Source organism: Callorhinus ursinus, unplaced genomic scaffold (genome assembly GCF_003265705.2).
Source record: "Callorhinus ursinus isolate GAN/ISIS: 27379988/994484 unplaced genomic scaffold, GSC_fseal_2.0 scaffold12, whole genome shotgun sequence".
NCBI lineage: Eukaryota > Metazoa > Chordata > Mammalia > Carnivora > Otariidae > Callorhinus > Callorhinus ursinus.
Window position 1 is genome coordinate 54,511,814 of NW_027397074.1, and position 14,417 is coordinate 54,526,230.

The 14,417-nt window shown below is 41.8% G+C and overlaps 1 protein-coding gene and 2 pseudogenes across 1 annotated transcript in view; 2 read left to right on the forward strand and 1 right to left on the reverse strand.

Annotated features, from left to right (window-relative positions):
- Window positions 1-14,417, reverse strand: part of DOCK4 (dedicator of cytokinesis 4) — a 422,501-nt gene that overhangs the window by 323,940 nt on the left and 84,144 nt on the right. The gene's annotated exons all lie outside the window — the stretch shown is intronic.
- On the forward strand, window positions 5,907-6,578 carry LOC112825088 (thymosin beta-15A pseudogene; annotated as a pseudogene).
- On the forward strand, window positions 7,748-8,358 carry LOC141373807 (cilia- and flagella-associated protein 276-like; annotated as a pseudogene).

The following is a 14,417-nucleotide window of genomic DNA, read 5'->3' on the forward strand; positions in this document are numbered from 1 at the left end:
TGGGGTTTGCTTGTTTGTTTAAGGTTTATTTATTTGAGAGAGAGAGCATGAACTGGGGGAGGAGCAGAGGTGGAGGGAGAGAGACAAGCAGACTCCCTGCTGAGCCGGGAGCCCAGATGGGGCTCAATCTCAGGACCCTGAGATCATGACCTGAGCTAAAACCAAGAGTCAGACTCTCAACTAACTGAGCCACCCAAACACCCCTATCCATTCCTTTTGAGAAGAAGATACACAGCAGCTATTCAAAGTCAATTTGTCATCCAACAGAGGCAAGTGGGCATGAATGCTCCAATATTTTACATAAGCCGCAGAACACCTCCATCTTCCCCCACCAAGCCGCCTGAAGAACTGCTTCTTTCTTAGGATTCAGACCAAGGGCCCCATCTTTGCCCCCATCCACTGGGAAAGCCTTGCCACAAAAAAAGAGATAGCTATTCCCTCCTCTGGACTCCCACTCTACATCCAGGATTGCATATATAAAAGTGCAATGGAATTACTTGTTCACATCTCTCTCTCCCCATTACAATCAGAGCTCAGTGAATTCAAGAACCCCACCACCTTCACTCCCATATCCCCCAGGCCCAGCACATAGTAGACATTCAAATGTTTACCCAAGGCAAAGAGGAGGTCAGCAATTGTGATTACTGAAAGCTAGTGATTTCTTCCTCCCTCCTCTCTTCCTCTCTCTCTCTCTCTCTTCCACATGTGATCAGGGCTAAGGGAAGCATTTAAAATAAATTCCACCCTTAAAGAATGGTTTATATACCGAACTCTGATGTTTGAATTCAGACTTAAATAACCAAGTGAACAAAGCAATACTAACAGGTTTCTATGGAACAGCCATTCATCTATTGTAAGAGTCTCCTGGGAACCAAGTTTGGGTGTGTTACAAAAGGACAGGGCGGGGTGACACACACAGTGAGATTTCCAGTTTTGGCACCACTTCTAAAGATGAGAATTATAGTCAACAACCCACCAAAAAATGTCATCTACTCAGAATTAACAAGCAATTTTATCACAGGCAGACAGTCCTTCAGAATAAATTCAACTCCACTCTCCCAGTTGAAGGTTTACTATATATTTCACATACTAGTTAAGAAATTCATCCATAATATCACCCTCAAAATGTCTTCTGAATCAAGATGATGGTGACCCTGCCTACGCCACAGCTCTGGTCCCCAGAGGGGTGAAATATCTGCTATAAAGGAGAGAGGCTTGATTTTTACACACGGTTGCTTAGCATCAAGTACTTTTATGTCAAAAGACAAATGGCACCAATAAAACAGCTTATTACAAAGGCTACCAATCAGCCCTAGAAAAGTCATGACCCAGTGCCAACTTCCCAAAGCAATTCTCTCAGTTGAATTTGATATTTATTGTTGTTATGATTTTCCACACAATGAAATCCCTCAGAATCCCTCTCCCTTGGTATTTTTTTAACTCAAATACCTCACTATCCAACCATAACTTTTTTGGCTTTCCCACACTGGCAACTACAATCATTTTTCCTTTTGCCCTCAAATAGATCTGTAGTTCATTCCCTACCCTTCTACCCTCCTTATCCTTCACCCTTCATTTTTTTTTTAATTTTTTATTAATTTGACAGAGAGAGACACAGCGAGAGAGGGAACACAAGCAGGGGGGGGGGGAGAGGGAGAAGCAGGCTTCCCGCCGAGCAGGGAGCCCGATGCGGGGCTGGATCCCAGGACCCTGGGACCATGACCTGAGCCGAAGGCAGATGCTTAACGACTGAGCCACTCAGGCACCACCCTTCCTTTAAACGCTGATGTTCTGAGGCCTTTCCTGAGATTCACACACACCCACATCCACACCCACACCCCCCCCACACACACACAGAGTGGATCTGTCCCTTCTACTCCCAAACTCCTTATTCCGTGGTTTATGTATCTATCTTCCACTGCCAGGCTGAGGTTTTTGAGGACAGGAAATATCCTTGACCACAACACCTAATTGATAGCAGGTCTCACTAAATATGAGACTAGTGACTAAGCAAATGAGAAACTGTTATGTGGGTAAGGAAGAAAAAGAAAACTAGAAACACTGTGATTTCTGAAAACAAGCATAGCATAGTGGTTAAGAGAAAAGACACCAGGGGCGCCTGGGTGGCTCAGTCGTTAAGTGTCTGCCTTCAGCTCAGGTCATGATCCCAGGGTCCTGGGATCGAGTCCCGCATCGGGCTCCCTGCTTGGCAGGAAGCCTGCTTCTCCCTCACCCACTCCCCCTGCTTGTGTTCCCTCTCTCGCTGTGTCTCTCTCTCTCTGTTAAATGAATAAATAAAATCTTTTAAAAAAAGAGAGAGAAAAGACTCCAGAGCAAACTGCCAGGGTTCAAATCACAGCCCTGCCATTCTGCAGTTGTACGGCCTTTGGAAAGGGACCTACCTTATGAAATGTTCTGAGGAACAATGGAGTTAATGTCCGTCAAACACTTAGAAAAGTGTCTTTAAACATTCCAAACACTTTGAGTATTGGAAATTAATGTTTACACAGTGAACTGGCCTCTAAGAATTCTGGTTAATCTAATAAAAACTTTTAATAAAATATATTTTCTTTCTTTTTTTTTTTTTTGAGTTTTCTTACTGAAAGGAAGCCAACTCATAGATGCCTTGACCTCTGCCTCTGGTAATGCTGACTTGTATACATGTCTGCCTTTACTTGTTATAACAAAGAATTCATTTCAAGTATCTACAAATTCAACTCAACTTAAATGAACACTTCCATTTATAAAACTTATAAATTATACCCATTTTTCCCCAAACAGTGTTTTAGGAAAAGAACACATGATTAGTTTTTTAAATTGTTAGATCAAAATCCCCAAACTTGGAGAACACATGGGAAAAACAAAGCATAATTTTTCTAACAAGACTGTAGGTGCAGAGGTACTGAAAGATGAATGGGAACTTGAGGCTAGAGAAGTCACACCCACAAATTCACAGCCCCAGGCTCATGGGAGCCATGTGGAAAAGCCCAAAGGACCACCCCCTGGCCTCAGCAGGAAGCCTACTTACCCAGGGGAATCAGACCTACAGAATATTTGGTCATGGCCCTTAAAACCAAAGGTTGAGTCTTAGGGCAGGATAGACTGGTAAAAGATGACCTATATAGGACGTAAAAAATGATAAACCCATGACTGTTCTGGCCCTAAGAAAAGTCCCCAACAATCTTTCCCTTTTTCGGAGACCCAGGACCCATCTTACCTATCCCTCTGGGCCACAGTGCCCACTCTCCAAGGACCACCTGACCAGCCTGAGCTTTCTTGCTCAGCCTACTGCACCCCATGCTCTATTCTCCCCTCCCTACTGAGGCCAGTGTTGCAGGGCAGGCTCTCCAGGAAAATTCAATCTGAATTTTTCCTAGAATTGCAGTCATTAGAGAACAGGGGTTAGGTAGGTTAATGCTCTCTCCATCTTATAATGATACTTCCACAACAGATGTGTTATTGCTACTGTGTGCTCTGGAATATGAATCATACCATGCAGCAATTATTACTGAATTACTTTTAAGTACACCACTGAAACAGAATGCCTCATTAACCAAGCCATGCTCTCTCCATTTGCGAACTAATCATTAGAGTAGGGCACTCTAAGAAGAAGTGGGGGAAAAATTCCCAACTCAGAACCTTTACAGCTTTTTTTGCACATAATTGCAGGCTGTGGCTTGTGAAATGTGGCTCACTGATTGCAAGGGAAGCACCCAAACTCAATATTAACCTTGACTTTTTACCAAACTCTGAGAATCAGTCATCAGAAGAAATCTGCTTTTTCCCCCTATACTGGACAGCGTAATTTAGAATGGACAAGTGTAAAATACCACTGCTTAGGAGAAAAATATCCAAATGACCTCCTGTGTTTTAGATTTCTGCTAAGGAATGTATAAAGAATATAAAAACTAGAAGGCAGAAGTTTCAAAATGCTTATAATACGCTGGGGAGAACAGAGTAAAAGGTAAGTTTAGATCTAAATAAGGTAGTAGATAATTAACCCAAGGTGTGATACCAATAATCAGCAGTAAATGGGCTTATTTACTAAACAAGGGTGAGATCAGTAATGTTGGAGGTGGTAGGTGCAAGACTAACCATTAGGAATCAAGAAAGGGATTAAAGCATTATTTAAATTATCCCTTAGAAGTGAGCTTAATAATCTTCTGGGAGCATTAAAAAATGGGAAAATACTTGCCATTATCAGAAACATGTCAGAGATCATATGGGGGACATTATTCTGATTTTATATCCAAGAAGAAAAACTCTTAGTCCCTATCACCTTGGATGCTGATCTGAAACATGTTTAGGTTAACTCAAAGGTGACAGAATCCTGTTATTTTTCCTTATTTACTAGCTTTGATTTATTTTCAGTCTTTCTCTAAATAAGTTATAGGAAATCACAATAAAGAACATAGCATTAAGTTTAGAAAAACAAATTGAAAAATTAATATGAAAATCTAAAACTCTGCTAATATAAAACAGATATTTAAAAAAAAAAGTAGACACCTACCATAATGGTATATAGGACCTCTTTGTATTATTTTTACAACTTCTTACTAAATGTATAATTATCTAAAAATATTTTTTAAAATCATCATGAGAGCAAAATCAAAATGCAAACATTATAACTGCATGAGTTAACTTGAATAACTATGGCAAAGTTTAAAATTTGGTAGTAAGCTTCCTTGAAGCAAAGGCATAAAGCCACCAAATTCTAAAAGAAATTTCTCCTAAGCTTTATGGTTATATGAAGGATGGGAAAACCGGTAATGAACACTGGACTCCACAGCAGATTCTGTTTGGCAGTTCCCAGACGCTATGATCTGAATGTTTGTGTCTCTGCAGAATTCAAATATTGAATCCTAATCCCCAAGATGATAGTATTAGGAGGTTATTAAGTCGAGAGCAGAGCCCTAATGAGTGAGATCAGGGCCCTTATAAGAGAGGCCACAGAAAATCCTCTTGTTCTACCATGTGGGGGAACAGCGAGAAGATAATTGTCTATGAATCAGAAAGTGGGCATCACCAGACACGGATTCTGCTAGCACCTTGGTCTTGTACTTCCCAGCCTCCAGAACTATAAGCAATTAATGTTTGTTGTTTATAAACTACCCAGTTTCTGGTATTTCTTTACAGCAGTCTGGTCAGTTAAGACATGTATCCAGTCTTTGGCAAGAGGAGATCCTAACATTCAGGTACAGCACTGGGAGGTGGCCAGGAAACCCGAAAAGAACCTGGTACCTCGAGGTGCACATGGATACAAGTCCTTCAGGCACAGTGAATGCCCCTTTCTTTTAGGCAGGTTTCTGATCAAAGCTGTTTGCCAGAAAGGCTGAGGTTACACTCTAATCTGCTCCCCGGGACTGACGTTCCCAACTGCTGATGAGGACAACTCTAAACACCAAAGATCAGACCAGCAGACAGCAGAGCAGAACCTGGAGAGTCAAGTTGAGATATTTAACCAGATCCTTCCAAGCCAAGCACAGACACAGAGGGGGTTGCCGAGGCGGCTGTGGGCCAAACAAGACATCCTCTTGGACATCAGCAAAGATTTTCCCCTGACATTAAGATGTGTATTTGACAGAGCTTCTAGGTATCAGCACATTGGAGGATGGCAGAAATGCTCTGAATCTCTTAAGTTTTCAAAATGGGAATAACTAGCTTCTTAGTCTAACCAGTGATAATTTTTAAAGTATTTCCAAGGAATAGCTAATTCCCAGGAGCATGGCTTTCTGATAAGGCCTTTGATGTCACTAACCCCAGAAAACTGAATGAATTGGTGAGTTACACCCAAGCATTATTCAACATTTGCCAACTGAATACAGAGAATGACTGCCCAAGGGCAGTTAAGATTCATGTGTGGATTTAAAAGGTATATTAAGTTCTATTTTGACTCCTGTTTTCACCTTGAGTTTGTAAGAATGAGGAAGGATGTATGCAGAACGTCGTCCTGTGTGTGGAGTGGCGTTGGTCCAGCCGTTGGCCTTTCACCCGTCTTCAAGCCATCAGTCTTTCTTTTAGTCAAGATGAGTGATAAGCCAGATTTGTCTGAAGTGGAGAAGTCTGACAGGTCAAAACTGAAGAAAACTAATACTAAAGAAAAAAATACTCTTCCCTCAAAGGAAACTATCCAGCAGGAGAAAGAGTGTGTTCAAACTTCCTAAGATGGGAATCTCCTCCCACAAGCAGTTTTCAACAATGCCTGAGTGTCTAGGTTTGGGGCTTGTTTTTTTGTAAACCTATGTGCTTGTAGAGATTTTAGGCACCTTCTGATGCTTCACACCCATACTCCCTGGCTAAGATGTCAGGAGTAGCCAATGTTCCCTTATGTTCATTTTTAAACTTTCCATTGATGCATAAACTCCAGCTGGCAGATGTTGTCCATAATCCCACCATTGATGACCTTTGTGTGTGATGTTCTTCTACCCCCTACAGGATAAGCTACTTTTCACCTTCTACAATGGGTGTCTCCATTGCTCCATAATCTTCATGAAGGGGCATGGGTTTGCAGATTTTCACAGTTTATTTTCATTTCTAATGTGGCAATAAAATAATAAATCAAATCAGAAAAAAAGAAAGGATGTATGCAAAATGAGCATTACTTAAGTCTGAAGGAAAAAGAAGAGTAACATATTATTCTGGCAATGTTTTTTTTTTTTTTAATTACTTGGCAGCATTTTGCCAAATCCATAAAGAAATCTTAAGTACCATGTTTTGGCCATAGATCATTTCCATAGAGCCTAATAACTACACTAAATTTTTGAACAGTTGATTTAATTAAAATTATATTCAACAGATATTTACTGACCATTTATTATGTATGAGGCATTAAACTAAGACCTGATAAGCCCACTGATACAAGGCTCTATCTTCAAATACCTCACAATCAAATCAGGGAAAGGAAAAAGAAGGCACATATGTATAAATAGCCACCGTTTTGGACTGAATTGGTTCCCTCCTCTCCCCCACAAAAAATTAATATACTTAAATTCTAACCCCCAGTACCTTAGAATATGACTGTATTTGGAGACAGCCTTCAAAGAGTTTACTACAGTTAAATGAGGCCATATGGATGGGCCCTTGTCCAATCTGGCTGGTGACCTTCTAAGAAGAGGAAGAGATACCAGGGAGATATATGAGGCCATATGAGGACATGAAGAGAAGTCACTAGTCAAAGACAGAGGCCTCACGAGAAACCAAACCTGGTGACATCTTAATCGTGGACTTCCAGCCTCCAGAACTGTGAAAAAAACAAATTTCTGTTGTTTAAGTGACTCGGTCTATGGTATTTTGTTATAGTAGCCCTAGCAGACTAACACAGCTACTCTCTGGGGGAAGTAATGATACATACCATAAAAGGAAAGTTGTATTTTATTTTATTTAATCAAAGGAATCAAGAACGACTTCATGGAAGTAGCCTAGGATGGATGCAAGGAGTTCTGAAAAAAATGAAGGTGCGGGAAGAGTGGGGAAAGAAATCATCGCAGGAATGAGCCAAGATCACAGGGTGGGCAAGGAGTAGAATATTTGGCAAGCAGCCAGTTGCCCAGTTGGGTGACTTCCTCACTTCCCATAACCAAGGAAGTAAGATCCTATTAAAGTCATATAGCAAGGGCTTTGAATGTCAGCATGAGGAATTTATCCCGAACTTGGTAGAGGCAGGATTGCAAATAAAAGAGAAATCATCGGTGTGCGGCTGCACGGGGCTTCCCATCCCTGACACCAGCGGCTCACTCCGCATTTTACCATGCCTTTCACCTGAGACCCCTTCCAGCACCCTACGTTGGATAACGATGATACCTTCCTGGGAAAACTCGGGGCTTCCAAGAAACTGCCATATAAGAACCCAGGTCACCTTGCTCAGCAACAGGAACCCTGGAGTCGGCTCAGCTCAGCTCCCACAATCCCCTCCATGAGGCGGGATGTTTATTTTTTTGATCCTGAGATACCAAAGGATGACCTGGATTTCCGCTTAGCAGCCTTGTACAACCACCACACAGGGACATTCAAGAACAAAAGTGAGATACTCTTACACCAGGAGACCACCCAGGATACCCATGGAATCATCAAGACCCAATTCCCTGGAGAACTTTTACCCCCTCCTCCGCCACCTTCCATCACTTCCCGAGCTAACATCAGACACTGGATCAACCCTAAGAAGGAGTTTGTCCACAGCATCCAGGGATCCATAGTACTGCAGCCACCAATGGAGGCTACTCCCGAAAGAATGATGGTGGCTTCTTCTCTACCTAATGTTGACAGGTCCCTGGACTAAATTAATCATAGTGGTACATCCTGCTGCCCACCTCTATTAAATAGAATTGTGCTGGAAAAAAAAAAAAAAGAGAGAGAAATCATCAATTATATGGCCTTTAAGTGCAAGAGGAAGGACTATTTCAGAATATGGAGAAGTGTCTTATAGAGGGCAATAAAGTTAATAAAGTTTCTTAGCTTTTCTTTAAAAAAAAAAACAACAAACACATGTGGGGTGCCTGGGTAGGTCAGTCAGTTAAGCGTCTGCCTTCGGCTCAGATCACGATCCCAGGGTCCTGGGATCGAGCCCCACGTCAGGCTCCCTGCTCAGCCAAGAGCCTGCTTCTCCCTCTCCCTCTGCCCCATTCCCCTGCTTGTGCGCGCACGCTCACTCTCTCTCTATCAGATAAATAAAATCTTAAAAAAAAAAAACACATGTACACCAAAGTTCTAAGTACAATTTATTGTAAAATTCTACGATTATTATAATACAAACATTTCTGGGATTACATGCTCAGATATACAGTGATATCATTTCACTGCAAGCTAGTCCAAATTCTGAAGAGCTTGCAAAAATAAATGCCACTCTCTAAAAAAAGAAACTACCCTGAATTCTAAATTCATATCCATTCCATAATATGTTAGGTGTTACACCCAACATTGAAATGATGCATATCCTTCTAGGAAACTGAACAGAAAGTGACAGAAATAAACAAATCCCTCGTTAGAAGCCTCCTATGCCTCTAAATTTGATAGTACAAGTCAGGGAGACCCGTACTCTCCATCTGAATTGAAATTTCTACCTCAGTTCATAAATGAGAATATTTTACACCATTAATTGCACTACTTATTATTAGACCATTGAGGACACTGTTAGATCACTCTCTTGGAACAAGGCATTTATTTATACTCCCTTAATTTGCAGACCCCAGTGAAACTTAGACAATTAAAAGGGCATTTAAAACTTAAGTCAGTAAAAGAACACCGACCAAACCCATAAGTTTCCACAGATATCAAAATAAACTAAAAACTCATTTCAGGAGCTGACCTTTAATTACATTCTTTCTATTTATTGCAGACAAATGTCAAAATGCCCACATGAATGCATTTCAATGCCAACAGAAATCCAACAATTGCTGAAGAAACCATAAAAATGGATGCTGTAATCCTGCCTCTTAGGGATGGAATCTAATAGAATGTAGGGGATTTTAATTTGCAGTAAATAAAGCCAGAATCCTTATTTCTAAATGTTGCTAAGGACCAGGGAGGTAAAAGTGACCAGTCACTTTCAGTGTTTGGCCCCATTTTATTTATTGAAAGAGGAGAAAAGGAAAGAAAAAGTATTCCAGTTCGAATCCTATTTCAAAAGATGGATATGAGAAGAAAGCACTTTACCTCTCTTGAAGGATTTCTCTCCATAGGAGACGTTTCTTTCCTTTAGGCCACATGGTGACATCCCAGTGGCATGGCTGGGAGGCCAGGGTTTCCCCTATGCAGCAGAATGGGCAGGCTGGTGCCCATGAGCACCCAGCAGGGGCTCCAAACAGTCTTCCTCCCACTACCATTTCCCCAGGGAAACAAAACAACACAAAAACAGGAGTGGGCAACAGGGAACCCTTTCTTGATTGTTGTACAGACAAGATGAAAGATCTCTGCTGATCAGATGTCTTCCCTCCCAGTTAGGATTACAGAGGAGGCAGCACTGAGGGTCAGACCCCTGGCCAACTCAATTTCTCTGCAGCCCCAAATGAGACACACAGAAGGAAAAAAATATCTGGTAAACTTAAAATATAAAAAAACAAGACTTCTTTTGAAGAAAATGCTATATAAAGTCAAGCAATCCAACTCTCACATAAATGGTACCAGTTCTCGTGATAAAAACTCCTGGGCCACCTGCTCTCTCAAGGTAAAACTAGTGAACTAAAAATATGAATGTATTGATTTTTAGGGATATTGTGTCTCAGACGAAAAGCAAGGTCCTCAGGTTTTAAGAAAGTTTAGGGAGGCTGGTTATTGAACACATGCTACAATATTTGTGAGCAACTAGGGTGTGCTTCTATATATAGCACTATTTTTTCTGTTAAGCTGCAGTAAAATCATCTTTAAACACAGCATTGTATCCAAAAGCAAAGTCATTTGTGGATGCCCTCCCAGAGAAGCCAAAGGACTGCCAAACATGAATACGAGCCTCCAAGTCTCCTGATTCTGGTTTGTTTCATTAAAATGTGTATTTAAAAAAAAAAACGTAATATATTCACAGATAATTCCAATAAAGGTAAAAAAGACTTCAAATACTAAAGAATCTTGTCTTGGGGCGCCTGGGTGGCTCGGTTGGTTAAGTGACTGCCTTCGGCTCAGGTCATGATCCTGGAGTCCCGGGATCGAGTCCCGCATCGGGCTTCCTGCTCGGCGGGGAGTCTGCTTCTCCCTCTGACCTTACCCCCTCTTGTGCTCTCTCTCATTCTCTCTCTCTCAAATAAGTAAAATCTTTAAAAAAATAAAAAAAAAAATATTGTGGCAAATGGCAAGATCTCATTCTTTAAAAAAAAAAAAAAGAATCTTGTCTTAAAACGTTGTTAACACCTGCAGAACTCAATTATGATTAGCATATAAGTCCAAGGAAATGAGTATCCCATACAGCTACGTGCAGTGGCCTGCATCTCATACGTCTATCTACGCACATTCCTCATTCTATGCAAAGTCTTACCCATCCATCTCAGAGCCTTAGTCTTCAAAGACATGACTCAATTATTATATGCCAAGATACCAAATTAAATAGGACAGGGAACATTTCTGTGTTATTACCCCTGTACTGGGGCTCTGACATTGGGCCTGTCCAGAGAAGAGCATGTGGCAAACAGGATCTTTGGGCCACCTCTGTCAGCAGATGAAGCAGGAAAAAGGTCAAATCTCACAACCATTACACACGGGGTGGGGAGGGCGGGTCGGGGGGGGGGGCATCCAGAAATCTCTCAGCCAAGAAGGTGGAGGCCCTGCTTTCCAGGGCTGACTTCATCTGTGTCTGGAGTGACTTCCCGATTGCAGCCTTTCAGATCAGTTACTCCCCACTGCCATCTCTCAGACACTCCCACTACAGACCCAGTGTCCACCCCTCAGGGAAATCAGACAGGTGGTCAGCTGGAGGCTGCGATGTGAGCTGCTGCTCACATCCCACAGGGTCAGTGCAACCTACCTCCCCATGGCGACACATCTGTCAGCATCTTCGCCATTCAGAATGCACCCAAACCTAAGCAGAGAATTCCTGCCTATGTTCCATCTATTTATCTTCTGCAAGCCCCCCTCACCCTTTTGACATCCCCCCTCGGGTCTTTACATAGCAGAGTACAGAATGTTCAGGAGAGCCACATCAGAAAAGGAGGTGTGGTCATTTCTGAGAAGCACCTACAGCAGGTGATGTCACCAAGGTACAGGAAGAATTGGCCCTTTAAGCTCATCATTTTTGGGGCACCTGGTCCTGCTACAGCTCAACAGCGGATTCTTGACAGCATTGAAGTAGAAAAGATGACACTAAGGAGGGGTTGTGAGAACACTGGGGAAGGATGGAGCCACCTCAGCCCAGGCAGTAACGGCTTGAGGTGTGAGCAATGGACAGGAAGACACTGCCTTCTGTGTGGAGGAAATAAGGGACTGCCTCAGTTCCGGTTACTTCGGTCTGCGTGTCTTTAGGACATCTCTGAGAGTTCTGGTCTCAGTGGTGTCTGTATCAGGCTGAGAAAAACACTTTAATTTTACAAATTAGTTGAAAATCACCAGTTTACATTTAGATCATTTACCACAGATTAAATTTGCATCTATGTGGGGCATTTATGCTCATCATTTGTTATCACTTTATCTTAATTCCAGTCAGTAATTTCCATTTTTACATATCTAGCCATCTTTTGCAATTTTTCATTGAATACTTTTAGTGTTTATAAAGCCTTTACTCAGAAAACTTATCACTGCACAACACTTGAGTTTTTGCTCTCAGAACTCATGTGATGGTGTCCTGAACTGGAGAGGCCCTGGTTCCACAAGTGAAGAGTCAGGGAGGGGTAAGGTTCCTGTTCCAGACAGACTATGACCTGCCTGTCTCACCTGGGATCACTAGATATTTTCATTAAGTCCAATAGTCTCCCCTCCCCTATGGTTTTGCTTTCTACAGTTTCAGTTTCCCGTGGTCAACCACTGCCCAGAGGTAGATGACCCTCCTTCTGACGAACGGTCACGAGGTCAACAGTCACCTAACACTACATCACAGTGCCTACCTCACGCACCTCACTTCACTCATCTCCTCGGGTAGCCATTTTCTCATCTCGTAAGGGTAAGTACAGTACAACATACTTAGAGAGAGAAAGACAGTCACATACTTTTATTGCACTGTATTTTTATCACTATCCCCTTTTATTATTGGTTACTGTTGTTAATCTCTTACTGTGCATAGTTTATAAATTAAACTTTACCATAGGTATGTATAGGAAAAAACATAGTATATAGAGGGTTCAGTACTACCCACTGTTTCAATCATCCACTGGGGGGGTGTCTTGGAAGTACCCCCAATGAACAATGGGGAACGGCTGTACAGCCGTCTTCATTCATGAAAAGGAGAGATGAAGAGTCTACGTAACACTCATAATACCTTCCCCAAGGCCGTTATATTTCTCCTCAGCTCCAACCTGGGTGAAGACTTTTTTCCACATTCATCAAGAAGATTCCTCTCAGAGTAAACTGTGCGTGAGCAATATGGGTTTTACTAGAGTTCACGGGAAGAACCGCCGGGGCGTTCCCACCCACGGAATTGCACCAAGACCTGTAGGTCTATCTCTTTTCTTGAATCTTTCTCTTCAGCTCCAGCTACCAGCCCGCCTTTCCCTCACCTTTGCATGACAATTCTCTGAAACTCATTGGCTTTTGTGTCCCCTCACCTGGCACTTAACATGGTCTTAAGGACCCAATGAGCTCTCACTGTGAGAGAGCTGATTCTAAATTCAGCAAACCATAGATTTCTCACAAGGAAGATCCCTGGAAGGCAGTAGGGGATTACCAATAGGGGGAAAAAATTATACGATTGCATATTCAATAAAAACGAGCTTGCAAATAAACAACAGCAACAAATTAGGTCAGAGGCTACCGTGAAAGGAGCCATTATTAGAGAATTCCCGAGGCAAAAGTGGGGCGTTGGCCAGTTCTAGCAGTCTCAAAACCAAAACGATTTGTTCCTGAGTTCTCAAATACAAAGCCCAGTATCTGAGACCGGGAAGGGAAGTCTTGAGTGACCCCGGTAAGCGCAGGGCTGAGGAGGAAAGGACGGCTGTGCGAAGTCCAGGGCTTCTGACAATGAGGTCAGCAGCCCGGAGGGGGCTAACTTCTGGCACCATAAATGATTTTATAAAGGAGACAAAAAAGGAAATCATGACTATTAAGGTAAGTAAGAAAGGGAAAAAAAAACCTTTGAAAATTGATTTCTCTGTATCTAACTCCATAGAAATCTTCCCCAAACAGAAAAGCTACAATAAGCTTAGCTTATTTTGGATACATTTAAAGGAGTAAGAAAACTGCCTATCAGGACTTAGCCAAAAGCAAAATTTTTTTCTTTTTTTTTTTACCCTCCCCACAACCAGTACCCTTACTTGACTTCCCTGTATCATTAAAAGTACTATTGCTGAGGAGGTGAGGGGGGATGAGGAAAGTAGCTGAAGGGGATCAAGAGCACACTTATCACGATGAGCACTCAGCAACTCTATTCAGTACCTGAAACTAACACAACACTGTATGTTAACGACACAGAAATTACAAAATTTAAAAATCCTTTGCAGACATACACACATACACTTCTGCACATTTGCTAGAAAAAAAATGTGGTATAATCTATACAATGGAGTATTATCCGGCCATAAAAAGGAAAGATGCACTGATTCATGCTGCAACATGGATGAACCTTGAATGTATCACATCAAGTAAATTAAGTGGAACACAAAAGACAACACAGTGTAACTTTGAACACATTATACTAAGTAAATGAAGCCAAACACAAAACACAACATAGTGTATTCCACCTATATGAAATGCCCAGAATAGGCAAATCTAGAGAAAAAGAAAATAAATTACTAGTTGCCCAGAGTTGGGGGTTTGGGAGGAAATGGGAATGACTGCTAACGGATATGAAG